Below are 17,675 nucleotides of genomic sequence, written 5' to 3'. Positions count from 1 at the left end.
TTTAACCAAAACAACAAAACGGGCTTGGGACATTCTAGCTTGATTAAATGAAGGTTACAATGAGGAAGAATAGGATATTTTTGCAAACAACTAGAATTAAGATCATGCATGAGGAAGATGAAATGAAAATTTTTCTTGCTAAAATTAAAGATATCAATGAGCAACTTATTGTTGCAGGTGGTCATTCCTGACCATTCACTTGTGCAGATGGTCTTGGATGCATTATTAGACTTTTGTTTCTACTTTGAGGTTTGGTCCTCAAGGAAATGATAATGCTTTCAATTTTGATGGGTGGATCATTTTCCCATCACTTTGCGATTATCGCTTCATGTACCGAGGCTAGACCACTGCAGCGTATAACCAAGCCAAGTACTAGGGAGTAGCCCACACCCACTTCAAGAAGATATTTTACAATATGGTAGAGAAGTCCGATGTTGCACTACAAAGCTCCGCATATAATATTATAGGGTTCGACAAGAAAAAATCCTCATCTATCATCAATCCGTTTGTTACCTCATCAATAGCTTTGATTCAAATGTTGCATGATAGCTTTGGCTCCTAGTTGTCATGCCAAAGCTCTAAACATCAACTTCCAATGTGTAATCTAGTTTTTTGACCCTATTCTTGTCATGAAGAGCCCAAAGTTCTAGTGCCTTGTACCCCAAAGCACTCTAATGTGCAGCATCCATGTTTAGCCTATCAAATTTGAAACTGCAAAGCTCGTCCATAGCCCTTTTCCATCAATTCTGCACATGAGCTTGATGGTTGTACAAGAACATTGTGTGGCATGATATCCTTCTACCTTATTCCTTTATTGTGCAGGTAGTCCATGGCACTGGAAAGTTGTAGCATTACATCCAATATTATAGGCAAATCAAGGGGCTTGTTCAAGTCCTTTCTATCTTTCACTATGGATGCAAGATTGTGTTGTTGACCACCTCAAAAACAAGATAGTTGTGTGAGTCAGCGAATCACCCATGCAATTGAATGATGAAAGGACACTACAATTTAGCATGCACAAGTGCCTCATAAGTGAGATACTCTTTACAAGCATGGTAGTCATATTGTTTAGCAGCCACCTTCATTCAAAGGCCAAGAAGCTTCATAGACTACAACAAACTTACCTTGAGCAATTGTTCAAGGCGATGACACAAATGACAAATCTTTGATCAATATACGCATGGTTTGTGGAAGCTCTCACACATCGAGAGAGTTGTGATCAACCTACACTATGTGGGATGGAACCCCAAGCCTTTGGGATAGAAAGTGGACTACCACATGCTTGGCCCTGTCATGTCCATTCATCACCATCCTCCCCACAAATCTCATATCATCATACTTGCACTTTGCTTGTTGTACAATGGAGGAAAGATGGTCATAACCTTGCTCTTTGCACTTGATTAACTTTGAGGCTTAAGATGAGAATTCCCTCGTTTTAGCATAGCATTGAGCAACTCCCACTCAGGTGTATTGGGCGTGCAACTCTAGTTCAACCCCCCAAACAGTTTGCCAGTTTAGAGGCTGGCAAAGCTTCTTCATCCAGTGCTAGCTTAATGTTATTGTCCTACCTCGTGATATCCTCTCTTCATCCAATGCTAGCTTCTTCATCCAGTGCTAGCTTAATGTTATTGTCCTACCACGTGATATCCCCTCTATTTACCCCTTGCATTATAACAATGCAATCTATCCCGGGCTCTACTTTATTTACGCAATGGCGTCTATCTCTCGCAGGTAATAAATCAAAGTTGTGATGTCCTGTTGATGTGCTCCTAAACTTTCTTGTTGTACTTCTTCTATCTTCTTTATCCTAAGCTACTCGTTCTCTTTCAGAGAGAGAGAGAGAGAGAGAGAGAGAGAGAGAGAGAGAGAGAGAGAGAGAGAGAGAGAGAGAGAGAGAGAGAGAGAGAGAGAGAGAGAGAGAGAGAGAGGAATATATATATATATATATATATATTGTATATACATATATACACATACATATATGTGTGTGTGTGTGTATATACACACACACATTTAGAGAGAGAGAGAGAGAGAGAGAGAGAAGAAGAAGAAGAAGAAGAAGAAGAAGAAGAAGAAGAAAAGCTTGCTCCAAAAACTGTTTTTGGAGCAAAGCGAGCTTTTTTTTATTTTTGCTTAGTTAGCAAAAATCTGGAAAAAACTCCCTCCATACCTCAACCCGCATTACCAATGCTGCTACTTTCAATGCTCCTTCTTCAAGGAGCAAACCATTTGTAACAAATATTTTCCATAATAGTAATGCATTTGGTAAATCTGCTGAAAGAGAAAAGAAAAATTTGCATTGTAGCTATTTTAGAGTTGTTGATAATCTGATAAAGCAATGTCCTAAGCTATAGGTTTAAAGAGGCACATAATAAAGAGAGTGAATCTTCTTCGAATACAACCATTAAAAATTTGTAAATTATGTTGTTGATGTAGAATATCATTTTAGTGCATAGTGTCAGTATGACCCTTCTGTCCATGATGCATGCAAAATTGAGGTTGCACATTCACATGTATGGGAATTTGACAATGGTGCTAGAAAGCACATTACATATCATTGTGACTTCTTCACTTCTCTCAATGTTGTCCCCAACAAAAATACTGTTACATCCCAGCAATGCCTCTTATCCAGTTCAGGAGTTAGAAAGATTATATTCACTATAATTAATGGTAGTTTCTTCACAATTCTTGATGTACTTTTTGTGACTAGGTTCAATAAGAATATGTTATATATTTATTCATTAGCAAGACTTGGCCTTGCAAAGTTTGTGGATAACAAATACATTATCCACAATCTTACTTTAGGTGATACTGTTGTAGCATTTGGTGCCCTATTTCATGGGATGTACGAGCTCCATTCTTATGATTAGTGTGTGGAAAAATAGTAATAAATTTTAAAGTTGGTTCAATTACTAAACTACGGCATGCACATTTTGGACATCTGAATTTTGCTAGTTTGATGCATCTGTTATGGTTGTCTCATTGCCACCTTTGGAGTCACCATCTAAGCATGTTTGTGAAGGTTGTATTTTGGGGGAAATGCAATGTTCTAGGTTTTTGAAAGATGGTGTTACCATATAGATGTGGTAGTGATGTGTGTGAACACACTAGGACTGCTGGGGTATTTTTTCCCTCTTTAGGAGGGTTTTTCCCCCCGTGCATTGTATATACGTCCATCACTTTAGGGCCATCTATCTTTCCATTGCACACTACGTAATACACTCTCTATTGTGTGCCTTGAGCTTCCTTCATCTTCTCCAAGATGTGTGCGTTTCTTTGCAACCCTAATTCCAACAATTGGTATCAGAGCAGGTTGTGTCCTCCCGGGCTTAGTCGCCAGCTGCTCTAGCACACGCATGTTCATCTTCTTCGATTTCAGTGAGCTTTGGTGAGCATTCGCATGTCGACAAATTTTTTGGGAGAGCTCGTAGAGCATAGTCTGCTCGAATTTTTGATTCGGGCTCATTTTGGCCCTCGTTTCCACTACAGGCGGTACTGCACGACTATTTTGTCATTTTGTGCAAAATTTTTGACAGTGTCGTTTTCTGCTTAACAGGTGTCTTACAGTCTTCTACAGTTTGTACTATATAGCACGTGTTGTTCTTGCTTTGTTTCTCCTTTTTTCGGGTAGTTTTCACATCAAGTGCAACATTTACCATGGCTGACAACAACACAGATGTGTTCAAGATGTTTGTTGTTGAGGACAGATTAGATGGGGACAATTACCCTATGTGGGCTTACATGATGCAACATGTTCTTGTGTCAAAGGGCGTCTAGAATATTGTGCAGGGCATTGATGTACGTCCTAGTTCTGAGGATGTAGGCGATGTTGAGGATGTGGCAGGTCTTGCTGCAAGGATTGCTGCTATTAGAGTTCTTTTGCCTACAACAGAACAATCTCATTGGGATGTAAAGGATGCGCAGGCTCATGCATTGATAGCGTTGTCTATGAAGTGAACCATTGTTCCTCACATTCATTCAGCAAAATATGCAAAACAGGCTTGGGATATTTTGGATGGTCTTTATGCAAGTCATAATGAGGCTAAAATTGCTTTGCTACATAAAGAGCTGGAGTCAAAGATTATGCATGAGGAAGATGATATGGACACTTTCCTTGCTGGTGTCAAGGATATCAACGAGCAACTTATCTCTACAAGTGAAGTCATTTCAGACAGTTCCCTTGTGCCGACTGTTTTTCATGCCTTACCAAATTCTTACCAGACTTTTGCTAGTACTTGGAGACTTATGACCCAAGGAAATCCTGAAGTTGTCAAGTTTAATGATTATGACATTGCTGTTGCAAGAGTCACTTTCCAGAAAAACCAGGACTAGACAGTGTGAAATTGAACAGGCTTTTATTGCATCTCAAAGAAAGGGTGGTAACAACAATGCAGCCACTTCTTATGGTTCTGCTGCGAGTGGCAAAACTTCTGTTCCGAATGCTTCTACTGGCAGCACGTCGTCTCACAATTTTGGTGATAAGGAGAAAAAGAAGATGCGTTGCCATTATTTTGAAGCTAATGATCACTTGATCAAGCAGTGTCCTAAGTTGAAGGCCAAAGAGGCTAAGAAGAAAGAGGGTGGTTCCACTGCAAATGCTGGTTCCACTACAAATGCAGCCATTGTTGAGTCTTTTGTGAAAGAAGACTGATGTTGATGTTGATGCAGAATGGGCTTTTAGTGCAGAGTGCAGTTACAATCCTAATGTCCATGATGCATGCATGTCAGTTGCCGCAAATTCACATGTGTGGTATTTCGACAGTGGTGCTACAAAGCACATTACCTCACATCGTGAATTGTGCACCTCTCTCGAGTCTGTCCCTCATGGAAATTCAGTCACTTGTGCCAACAATGCCTCTTATCCAGTTCAAGGAGTTGAAAAGATTGTGCTTATTGCTGCAAATGGCAGTCTTTCACACTTGTTGATGCAATTTATGTACCTGGGATCAAGAAGAATCTTTTGTCTGTGTCTGCACTTGCTAGACTTGGACATGTAGTCAAATTTGTGGATGACAGATGTACAGTTCATGATCTCAGTTTTGGTGATGAAATTGTTGCATCTAGGCTTTTGTGTCGTGGATTGTATAAGCTCACTTTGTATGACAAGTGTGGACAAAATTTTGCAAATGCAGTTGCAGATTCAAGAGCCATTTCAGATAGAAAACTTTGGCATGCACATTTTGGTCATTTGAATTTTCCCAGTTTGCTGCATTTGCAGAAATATGATATGTTGCTTCTTTGCCGCCTCTTGAAGCACCTGTCAAACATGTTTGTGAAGGGTGTATTTTGGGTAAGATGTAGCATTCAAAGTTTCCAAAGGATGGTTCAAATCGGGCCACATGCAGGTTGCAGCTTATGAATAGTGATGTTTGTGGGCCCATGCAAACTCCGTCCTTGGGCAATTATCTTTACTTCATGACTTTCATTGATGATTACTCCAAGCATGCATGGGTATTTCTGCTTAAAGTGAATTCCGAAGTTTTTATGTGCTTCTCAAAATGTACTATGGACACCCTCCGTTCCGATCGAGGGGGGGAGTATATGTCTCATGAATTTAATGCATTTCTGGCTAGTCGTAGGATAAATCACCAATATACAGTGCCTTATACACCTCAGCAAAATGGTGTTGCTGAGAGAAGAAACAGGTCACTTATGGAAATGGCACTAAATATGGTCAAAAGTCAAGCTTATGTACCATGTGTGTCACTTATGTGCTAAATAGGTGTCCTACGAAAGCTTTGTAGTCTATTACTCCATATGAAGCATGGCATGATAGAAAGCCTTCTATTGAGCATATGCGTGTTTTTGGCTGTTTGGCATATGCTTTGGTGCCACAAACACATCACAGAAAATTGGATGATAAGACAGTCAAATGTATTTTTGTTGGTTATAGTGCTGAAAGAAAAGGTTACAGGTTGTATCATCCGCAAACAAAGTGTATTCTGGTTTTAGAAGATGTAGTGTTTGTGGAAGATTCTATTCAGCCCTTGTTGTCATGTACTAGAGACAGTTATGTAAGCTCACATGACATTTATGACACTTTGTTGCGAATGTAAATTCCAATGAGTCAAATGTACATGATGTACTTGATGAGGAAAGGGCTAAAAATGAGCAGGCTAGAGGTATGCCAAAATGGCTGGTGCATACATTGCGTGATAGTAAATTGGATGAACCTTTGTGTAGTCATACTCGTTTAGGCTCTTGCCATGCATCTTATGCACTAGATTGTTATGCTTTGGATGTGTCTAGCTTACATGATGTTGAGGAGCCTCTATCTTTTGATGAAGCACAGAATTCAAGAAATTGAATGGCTACCATGGACTCAGAATATGATGCACTTATAGAAAATGACATATGGACTTTATGTGATTTGCCTCCTGGCAAAAAGGCCATCGGTACGAATTGGGTTTACAAGTTGAAACGCAAGCTGGATGGTGAGATCAATCGCCATAAGGCTCAAATCATTGCAAAGGGTTATGCACAGCAAAAAGGCATAGATTATGAATAGACTTTTGCTCCCACTTGTCGTATGACTACTCTGCGTTTTCTATGTGCATTGCAAATCATTTTGGTTGGGATGTACATCAATCATACATTGTTACTGCTTTCTTCAATGGTGACATATTTGAGGAAGTTTATGTAACGCAACCTCGCGTTTTGGTCAAGAAAGGACAAGAGGATAAAGTGTGCATATGTAAGAAGGCTTTGTATGGGTTGAAGCAATCTCCTCATGCTTGGTATGAGAAAGCTGATACTCATTTGGTCAAACAAGGCTTTCATACCAGTCCAACAGAAAGCACACTGTATGTAAAGCGTGAGGGTGATGTACTTCTCATTGTGGTTCTTTATGTAGATGATTTGCTGATCACTGGACCAAATGAGAGACATATTGGTGAATTCAAGGCTGGTTTGAATGCTACTTTCAAGATGAAAGATTTGGGATTGTTGCATCATTACTTGGGTATACAATTTAAGCAGTGTGATGGTGGTGTTGCCTTGTGTCAAAAAAGTTACATAGAGACATTGCTATGTAAGTTTGGACTTGAGGATTGCAAACCTATTGCCACTCCTATGGAAACAGGTTTAAATTGAGTCTACATGATGTTGGTGATCCTGCTGATGTCACTCTTTACCAAACTGCTATTTAATGCCTCATTTATGTATGCAACACGAGGCCGGATATTCAGTTTGCAGTCTCGCAGGTCAACATATTTATGCATAGCCCAGGGTCTAAGCATTGGCAGGCTGTCAGGAGGGTTTTTTGCTAGCTTAGTGGCACTTTACATCTTGGCTTGTTTTATCCCAAGGGGGGATCATTGCTGCGAGACTTACATGATTTTTCGGACTCAGATTGGGCTGGTTGTTTTGACACACGAGTGTCCACAGGTGGTTTTTGTTTCATGCTTGGCAGTTCACGTATATCATGGTTGAGCAAAAAGCAACCTACTATGGCCTCTTCGAGTTGTGAGGCTGAGTATAGGGCAGTCTTCACAGCTACGGTTGAGTGTGTATGGCTCTTGCGCCTTATGGCTGATTTGGGTGTTGGACAGGACATTGCCAACACTATCTACACTGACAGTGAGAGTGCATTGGCAGTTGCGAGGAACCCAATTTTTCATGCTCGCACAAAGCACGTTGAGGTGCATTACCACTATGTCAGGGAGAGGCTCTCAGCACGAGATATCAACTTGGCTTATGTGCCAACACATGACAACCTTGCAGATCTTTTCACAAAGGCAGTGTCTTGTGAGAAGCTCAGAGCTTTCTGCAAAGCTTTGGCCTTACTCCCCTTTGTGGAATGATCATGTCCTCAGGGCATGGCACTTCCCTTAGAATGACGAAGAATGAGAATGTCAATAAGAAGAAAAAAAAAATCCCAAATAATGTCAAAAGAAAATGTTCTAAGTTACTCATGTGCCAGCTCTCGTTCACCGCATCACTCCAGCGGGGATTTGTTACCATATACATGTGGTAGCGATGTGTGTGAGCACACATATACATGTGTTACCATATACATGTGGTAGCGATGTGTGTGAGCACACTAGGACCGTCGGGGCACACTAAGTGATACACTCTCTAATGTGTGCCTTGAGCTCCCTTTGTCTTCTCCAAGCTATGTGCGTTTCTCTGCAACCCTAATTCCAACAGATGGTTCAATGTGAGCTGCTCATAACTTGCAGCTTATTCATAGGGATACTTGTGGCCTAATGCACACTCCTCCTATCAAGAAGAATTAGTACTTTGTGACTTTCATTGATGCTTTACTCATAGCATGCTTGGGTACATCTTCTTAAGGCTAAGTTTAAAGTGTTTATGTGCTTCAAACAATTTTTTCTATTGATTGAAAATATATTCGGTTGTACTGTGGGTGCCCTCTGTTTCGATTAAGTTGGGGAGTTCATGTCAAAATAATTTGATGCATTTCTGGCTAGTCGTGGGATAAACACCAATATATAGTGCCTTATACACCTCAACCAAATGGTGTTGCTGAAAGGAAAAACACGTCATTTATGGAGATGGCACGATGTATGGTACAAAGAAAAACTTTGACACATGCTTTTTGGCTAGAAGCTATCATGTGTATTGCCTACGTACATAGTAGGTGTCCCACCAAAGATTTGCACTCTATGAATCCATATGAGGCATGTCATGATAAGAATCAATCTATTGGTCACTTGGATGTTTATGGTTCTTTGGCTTATGCTATAGTGCTATAACAACAACAGATGAACTTGGATGATAAGGCTATCAAATGCATTTTTGTTGGTTACAGTGATGAAAGCAAGGGTTATAGGTTATATCATATGTAGTCAAAATGTATCTTGACTTCTCAAGATGTTGTTTTTGTGAAAGATGCAATTCAACCCTTGTTGTCATGTACTAAAGAGAAAGCTGTAAGCTCACACAACATTTTTGATACCTTGTTGCCTCTTTTCAATGGTGAGGATAAAAATGTAAGATTAAGTAAGACAAATATAGTGACGCCACATATCAACCTATTTCTGATGTAGATGTAAATGATGCACTTGATGAGGACACGGTTAAAAATGAGAAACTTAGAAGAGATATGACCAAATGAATGGTGCGCTACCACCCCATAGTCTTGAGATCCTAACACAAAGGTGCATCCATTTTAATGTCACACAAAGTATGCGTTGAGCATACTATAGAAGAATAAGAGAGAGAGAGAGAGAGAGAGAGAGAGAGAGAGAGAGAGAGAGAGAGAGAGAGAGTAGTCAACGAGCAGAACAAAAAGAAGAAGAACGCTCTTTTATTGATGGAATTTCTTACACATATACAACTTAACTAAAAATAGACACAAAAATGGAAAGAAGTAGCATTGTGGGCTTATCACTATAGCTGCCAAAGTAGCTCTACCTAAGACTCTGAATGTGGCAATACAAAGACTTAATTTCTAGTGGTGTAGTGGGAGCCGTTGTTTACAAAGAAATATAATTCACATATGAAAGTAAATCTGCATACTACATACTCAGAGGCTATCGCTTTAGCGTGTCATAGTTGATGTGGCTCATAATGATAATCATTGTTGATGTATCCACCTCTTCTACCCTTCGGTCCTACTCCCACCTTGTTCTATCGACCTCATCACCACCACCAACTCTTGCTTCACACACTCTACTGAAATTTGAAGCAATAAATCCTTCTTTGCATAAGAGTCTGACAAAATCTTCATTGCTTGTCCTTGGTTGCAATTATTGTTCATTCTTTGATTTTGATTCTTCTTCTCAAACTGCTCTTGACTTTCCAAGCTTAGAACCTGCAAAACTAAAGCTCATTTCCATTCACTAGCGACGACCACCTTTCAAGATATTTTCTCAGCACGATTGCATTATCCCAGATTGTGTGCAATTCAAAGCTAAAACATCACCCTTCGATTGAAAAAGGGGCCTGAATAATGGAGAGAATGTGTTGGAATCGTTTTACAATTATTTTTTGCATGTATAGGTGATCAAAACAATCATTATTTACTTGAGCTCCCTCTTATACCCTGGCTCTACTATAGACAAGCCTTACTGCTTAACTATTGCCCACTGTCAGTGAGTTCGTGCAAAAACTGCAGCGTTTTAGAATGCTAGTGCAAAGAGCACTTTGCCGTCTAAAAGGCCAAGGGGAAAACACAGTGTTTTGATATGCTAGCCATCACTACCTGTAGCTTGGGCTCTAATACCACTCTTAGGATCTTGATACTATGATGGGTGGTAGTGAAGCACAACGATGGGGTTGAGCATGCAACATATGAATAAGGGTGAGAGAGAGAGAGAAGTAATTAATGAGCAGAACAAAAAAAGAACTATAGTCTTTTATTGATTGAACTTCTTACATATATATAACTAGACTAAAAATAGACCAACCACCCCTTGTACCATGCAAACTCTAGAAAAAGTAGTGGTCTGCATCTGTCTCTGACTGGGTAGCTTCCCACATGCTACACAAAATAGGACTTGAACCCAGCACTTTGTCAAATCATACTCTTTTGGGTTCTCATCGTGCTTCTTGTGTATCAAATTGTCACGCTTTAGTTGTATAAAGTATGTGTGAAGAGGATGAACCTTGATGAAGCACAAAATTTGGAGAATTGGATGGTTGCTTTGCAAGATGAATATGATGCACTTGTGAATAACAATACTTGGTCTTCATTTGAATCTCCTCCTCGCAAGAGGTCCATTGGTACAAAGTGGCTTTATAAGTTGAAACATACGTTGGATGGTAATACTGATCATTACAAGGCAAGGCTTGCTGCAAAAGGTTATGCTCAGCAAAAGGGCATTGATTGTGAAGAAACTTTTTCTCCCACTTGTTATATGACTATTGTTCGTTTCATCTATGCATTGGCAACTTTCTTTGGATGGGATGTACATCAATCAGGCATCCCTTTCTTGAATAGTGACTTGTATGAGGAAGCATATGCAATAGAGCCTCTAGGTTTTGTGAAGAAGGGATAGGAAACAAAAGTGTGCAAATGTAATAAAGCATTGTATGGTTTAAATCAATCTTCTCATGCTTGGTATGAGAAAATGGATAATCTTTTACTACATGTGGCTTTTGAAATAATCTAGCTGAGAGAACTTTGTATGTAAAACGTGCAGATGATGTATAATCTTATTATTATTGTGTATGTGGATGTTTTATTCCTGACTAGTCCTAATGTGACACATATTGTTGTATTTAAGCATGATATGAATGCCACATTTGAGACATCATATTTGAGGATTTTGCATCATTATTTAGGCATTGAGTTTGAGCAATGTGATGAGGGTATTGCATTATGTCAGACAAAGTATGTGCAAACTTTGCTAAGAAGATTTGGATTTGATGATTGCAAACCAATTGCCACTCCTATGGACACAGGTTTGCAGTTAAGTCTACATGATGTTGGAGATCCTACAAATGTTACCCTCTACCAGACACCCGAGGAGTTCACCTCTCAAAAATATGACCTATCGTGTGAGTTCAAGAAAGGGTATTTATTTCTCTTGAAACTTACAGAGTGACATTTACAAAAGGGATTTTCCTTTATAATTCTAAACAAATTTTACAAAGAGAAAAAGATCTCTAAAATTCCTTTAAAAATTTCACAGGTAAGGGGTTTTAAAAAAGGGCCTTGAATGCATGTGATACGATAGTATTACGTAGAGTGACCTCCCCAAGACCAAACAATTGTTGGTTGACTCATTTATGTATGCCTTACAAGGCCAAATACTTAGTTTACTGTCTCACAAGTGAGCAGATTTATGCATAGCCCAAGTAGTGTGAAAACTCATGCGTATCATGGGTCAGCAAGAAGCAACCTACTATGGCCACCTCTAGTTGTGAGGCTAAGTACAGGAGGGCAACTTTCACAACTACGTTTGAGTGTGTGTAGCTCAAACGCTTTATGGATGATTTGGGACTTGGACAAAAGAAAGGCAGTATCATCTCTACATTGATAGTGAGAGCGCATTTGAAGTTGCAAGGAACCTAGTCTTTCATGCTCGTACTAAGGACATTGAGGTGCATTATCCTATGTCAGGGAGAGACTCATACCTTAAGAGATCAACTCGGCTTATGTGCCAACACAAGAAAACCTTGCGTATCTACTCACAAAGGCATTGCCTCATGAGAAGTTTGAAGCCTTTTGCAAAGATTTGGGCTTGCTTCCCTTTGTGGACTGACCATGTCCATAGGGCATGAAACTTCCCTATACTCAATGTGTTAGCTCTCATTCATTGCATCAGTCCCAAGGGGAATTTGTTGCCATGTACATGGTAGTGATGTGTGTGAACACACTTAGGACTGCCACGGCACTTTCTTCACTCACAAGAAGGTTTTTTCCCCGTTGTCTTTGTTTATACATCCATCACTCTAGGGCTATCTTATCTTGTGTTTTCACAATTAGTAATATATTCTCCATTGTGTGCCTAGGTTTGTATGCATTCCCGCAACCCAATAACAAAAAAATGTATGTGAAGCCTCTATTTTGGGTAAAATGAAACCTTCTAAGTTTCTAAATGTTGGTTTTGTGTGGGCTACTTACAAATTGCAACTTGTTCATAGTGAGGTTTGTGGTCCAATGTATCCTTCACCTTTTGGGATTCGTTTGTACTTCATGACCATTGGTTGATGACTTCTCCATGCATGCATGGGTGCATCCAGTCAAGGCATAGTCCGAAGTGTTTATGGGCTTCAATCAATTTTTCCTTATGACTAATAATGGGGCACCCTCTATTCTAGTCAAGGGGGTGAGTTTATGTCTAAAGAGTTTAACACATTTTTGGCTAGTCTTGGTGATAAAACACCAATTTAGAGTACAAATACCCCTAAGAAAAATGGCATTGCATAGAGGATAAAAATGTCACTTATGGAGATGGCACAATGAATGGTCAAAATTCAAGCTTTATCGCATGTGTTTTGGCTTGAGGCTGTAATGTGTGCTACGTATACTTAGCAGGTGTCTCACTAAAGCATTGCAATCCATCACTCCTTGTGAGGCTTGGCGTGGCAAGAAGTCATCCATAGGTCACTATGTGTGTGTATGGTTGCTTTGTTGGCTTATGCTTTGCTGCCCGAGCAAAAGTGCAAGATATTGGAAGATAAAGCTATGAAATGTATGTTTTCTAGTTATAGTCTAGAAAGCAAAGGTTATAGGTTGTATCATCCATAAACAAAGCATATCTTTGATTAGTCAAGATGTTGCTCTTGTGGGACATGTAGTTTAGCCCTTGTTAGCACAAGAAGACAAATATGAGCTCAGAAAATCGATGTGATATAATTGTCAATATGTTGCTCTTATGGAAAATGTACTTTAGCCCTTTTTAGCACGAGGAGACACATATGAGCTCATAAAATCTATATGATATTCAGTGGTGGGAGTACAAATGTAAGTTTTAATGAGGCAAATGTGCCACCTATGCAGGTTTAAAATGACATTATAGATCATTAGTTTTTTATGTAGATTTACAAGATATAATTGATGAGGACGGGGTTGAAAATGAATGGCCCACTAGTATTCTAAGATGGTTGGTGCAAGCCTTATATGTAACAATCTACTTGTATTCATTCACGTTTTCAACATGCCTTTTATGTATTAAATTATTATGTTTTGGGTGAGTCTAGTATGTATGATGATGAAGGGCCTTTTTCATTTGATGAAGCACAAATTCAGGAAATTGGCTGATTGTAATGCAATATGAGCTTAATGCTATTGTGAAGAATGGCACATGGTCTTTGTGTGATTTGCGTCCAAACAAAAAGACCATTGGTACTAAACAAGTTTTTAAAGTTAAAACATAAGCTTGATGGTAGTGTTGATCCCTTAAGGCTAGACTTGTGGCAAAAGGGTATGCTCAATAGAAGGGCATTGATTCTGATGAGATTTTTGCTTGCACTTGTTAAATGACTACCATTCATAGCGTTTGTGCATTGGCAACTCATAATGGGTAGAATGTACATTAGTTAAGACATTAAGAAATGCATTTTTGATTTGTGATTTTCATGAGGAAGCGTATGTACACAACTTCATGGTTTTGTTCAAAAAGTGTAGGAAATCAAGGTGTGCAAGCCTAAGAAGGCATTCTATAGTTTGAATCAAGCTCCATGTGCTTGGTATGAAAGATTCATGATTACTTGGTTGCACAAAACCCATCCATTTTGGCCCAAATTTAGGCCGAATAAAGCCCAGAGGCTAGCACATCCTTGCAGTAAGAATGCTCGTTAATACACCATAGAGTGCTCTACAATTATCTTTATGCCATTGAATGGACACACATATCGCCCCCAAAACCCACCAATGCTAAATAATACTTTCTAATTATACCCAACTAACTTTTCACAAGGTTGTTAACAATCCGCCGCAGCAATGCTCGACATACAAAGTGCTCTGTATATGAGCATCTTGAAACCATGTGCAATTTTATGGAAATTTTTTGGGTGTAATATGCCAATCACGGAGTAATTAAGTATATTTAGCATTGTTCATGGTGGATTCTAATTGGAGATATGATGGAAAAGTTGGGGGCTCTAAGATTCAGGTCCCATCAGGTCGAGTTTATCCAAATCAATGCTCAGAAGAGGCATTATGTGAATTTCTTGTATGAGAATTTGGGAAAAATTGGGGGGGGGGGGAGGCAAGATGAAGTGCTTTAATTTTTTTCGTAATGCTATGGTGATTTGGTCATAATGCATGTTGAATGTGGCACCTAGATGTTAGTTTCGAAGTCTTTGGTGGGTGTCTACCCAATATGTAAGCCTTTGTATTTTCTTTTGGGAAAAAACATGGTGTAAAAAGGGAGACTTTTGGGAGAACTCTAGGGTGGAAATCAAGGGATGTAAGTGGACTTTCCACACGGTAGCCCAAAAATTCTATAAGGCATGGTGGGAAGGAGGGTATATATATAAGAAGGGGAAGAGTGTATTGGCATTATAAGAAAGGGAGACTCTTTTGAGGAGCTTGGAGGCTTAGAGTTTCTTTGCCTTGGTGGGGTCGTGGGCGGATTCCTTAGAGTATGTGGACTCTCCTTTATGCACCTATTTAAAGGGACCTTTCCCACATGGGAGGGGGGCACCTTAGGGCCTCCTTGGAGGGTGTTCTTACACCACGTGTGCCGAGTAACAATGATGGTGTCATGATTGATCAATTGGGAGGTGTTCATGCATGAGAGGGATCTCAATGATTCATGATAAATTAAGACAATTCTTTGCTATTTTTAGGATCTTTTTTGGAAAATTAAGAACTTGACTTGGAGAACGAGAAAAGGATGTGGGCATGGAGGAGTTTTGGGGTGTATTTTGGGTGGATGTGCATGAAGGGGAGGAGGGAGAACATCTTTAACAAGGCTTTGCCAACTTTGTCTTGTCCATGGTCTTTTATTTCTCATTTACTAGATAGAGGAAGGGTGTTTTTCTCTCTTTGGGTACAAAGAATATGAACAAGAAAGTGTGTGTTGGCTACAAAGGGGCTTTAACTTCTTCTTCTGCTTTGTTTGTAATGATTTGGGGCTATTGCTTTGTGTTTTGAACAAGATATCAATGTATTGGGATCAAGAGATGTGTAAGAAGAGGATCTTGGCTACTTGTTTGTCATGGGGAATTCTAGATTTGGGTGTTACTCAAGTGTGTGCCACCATGGATATTGAGCTAATTGAGCAACATGTAAGGGTATTTGGGTATTGGATTGGGGCTACATGCAGCTGTGATACCAAATCTATATTTTATGTTGGAAAGAAAGACTCACCTTGGGTTAGAAAAACACTTGATAGAAACTGCTCGCCTGAAAATAATCCCTTGAAATCCCTAAGGGAAAATGGGAAAGTATTTATGCAGACTTTATAGTAGGTCTTTCTAATAGTGTACAAGGGCATGACTTAGTATGTGTGATTGTAAGCTAGTTGACCAAGAAGTGTAAGTTCATACCTACAAGTACTACAATTAACGCACTCAAACTAGCATGTCTATCCATGAAACATATCTATGGGCTTTATGATTTGCTAATAATACAGATAGATGGTCACAATCCAAATTTTAACAATCACTTTTGGAGGGTTGTCACTCATCAAAATATCCATATATCACATGTGTTCAAGCGATTATTAACAATACCTCACAATACATGTTGTATTTACACTAGGAATCAATTTTAAAAACCCCACCCCCTCTATTGTATACATAAAAGTATACATTTTGGATTATTAATAATCCTCTTTGTTTAACTCACATGATATGATATACCTTTTTAAAAGTGTCTGCCCCGGGTTTTTAACAGATTGGGCACACAACTAAATCTAAGTATCGCTGACCATTTAATGATGGATAGTTGAGATTGAAAGAATCAACTAAGAGTATATGTGAGAAAGAAGCAAATATATTGGAGAGATTATCTCCCCATCTTGGAATTTGCTTACAATAGTCCAAAGCATGTGACTACAAAATTTAGTCCTTTCAACTTAGGTCCATGTAAAAGCTTCAATGAAAGTAATTTATCAAATATCTTATGGGTATGTTGCAAGTTGCCTCCAAAATTGTTGGCAATCACAAGATTTCTATAAGAAGTATGTTGACACAAAGCATTGTCAAGTCACTTTCGAGGCAATTTAAGAAGTGTTTTTATGGGTGTTAGAATAGTCAGGCAGTTTGAAGACCAGCCTAACACTTAATTTATCTCCACGATATTGTGATCCATTGAAAATACTCAAGTGAGCAATCCACGAGTAGGACAAATGGTCTATAAACTATAACTACCATCTAACTTTAGAGTCCATTCAATATTTCATGTAAGTTTCTTACAAAAGTTCTAACACCAAGAAGAGAATGTTTTTTATCAAGGCATCTTAGCATAGTTCATTGAACCTCCTAGTTTATTGTATGAATTCAAACGGCTCTTGGATCTTCATTAATTGCAAACACACTACTCTATTTCCAAGAAAACATTAGACAAGTAAAAGGAAAAACCTGAGGAAGGTGCTACTTTTGGGAAAATAATAATGTTGTTTGGAACTAAACTCCCACATTTGTAGTCTACCCTACGAGCAAAGTCATTTTAGGACAAGGTCCCTACGGAGCAAGGCTCAAAAGCTTAGATACAAGACGATAGGCATTGAGGGCCTATGTATAGAAGGTCTAGTTGTATGTGTTGGCCATTTTCAATTTTGGTTTTAGAGCTATGGTTGCATGCAAGACATGTTGCTCCTTCCCGAGTTTCTACACCCAAAGTCTACTACTACCAATGAAGCAACATAAGGACGCTTATTGTGTTGCCAAGTATGTGCTAAAGTAGGTTCAAACACATGTTGTTATGGATAGTTTCTAGTCTCAAAGGAATGAGCAGTGCACATAGGATGTCTATGACGCATAGATAATTCTTTTAGTGGGTTGTGACGACGCAATTAGTGTATCAAGTGATGAAGAATATAGCAAAACATCTAGTGAATTTTGGAATGTGGATAATTTCTTTGTTGCTATTGAATGGTGCATTATTATGTTGCCAAGTGTGGAATAAAAAGTTTGAACATGGACTATTAAGGTATACTTAACCTCTGTGAGACGAGAAATACACATGGATGTCTATGATCCACGCAGAATGCTTACAACAAGGGTGCTTCATAATTCACACCCGCAATGAGTTTAGAACCAATGATGTTTCCTTAGAGAAGGTCAAAATACCCTTATCTGCACTAGAAACC

General features: G+C 39.1%; 1 pseudogene; it reads right to left on the bottom strand.

Moving 5' to 3' along the window:
- Positions 1-509: 509 nt before the first annotated feature.
- Positions 510-1,539, bottom strand: LOC147426255 (uncharacterized; annotated as a pseudogene).
- Between the last annotated feature and the right edge of the window lie 16,136 nt (positions 1,540-17,675).

This window comes from Adiantum capillus-veneris, chromosome 24 (assembly GCF_014529385.1).
Source record: "Adiantum capillus-veneris isolate H3 chromosome 24, ASM1452938v2, whole genome shotgun sequence".
NCBI lineage: Eukaryota > Viridiplantae > Streptophyta > Polypodiopsida > Polypodiales > Pteridaceae > Adiantum > Adiantum capillus-veneris.
The sequence above is the reverse complement of the archived record's forward strand: the minus strand, read 5'-3'. Positions and strand labels throughout refer to the sequence as shown.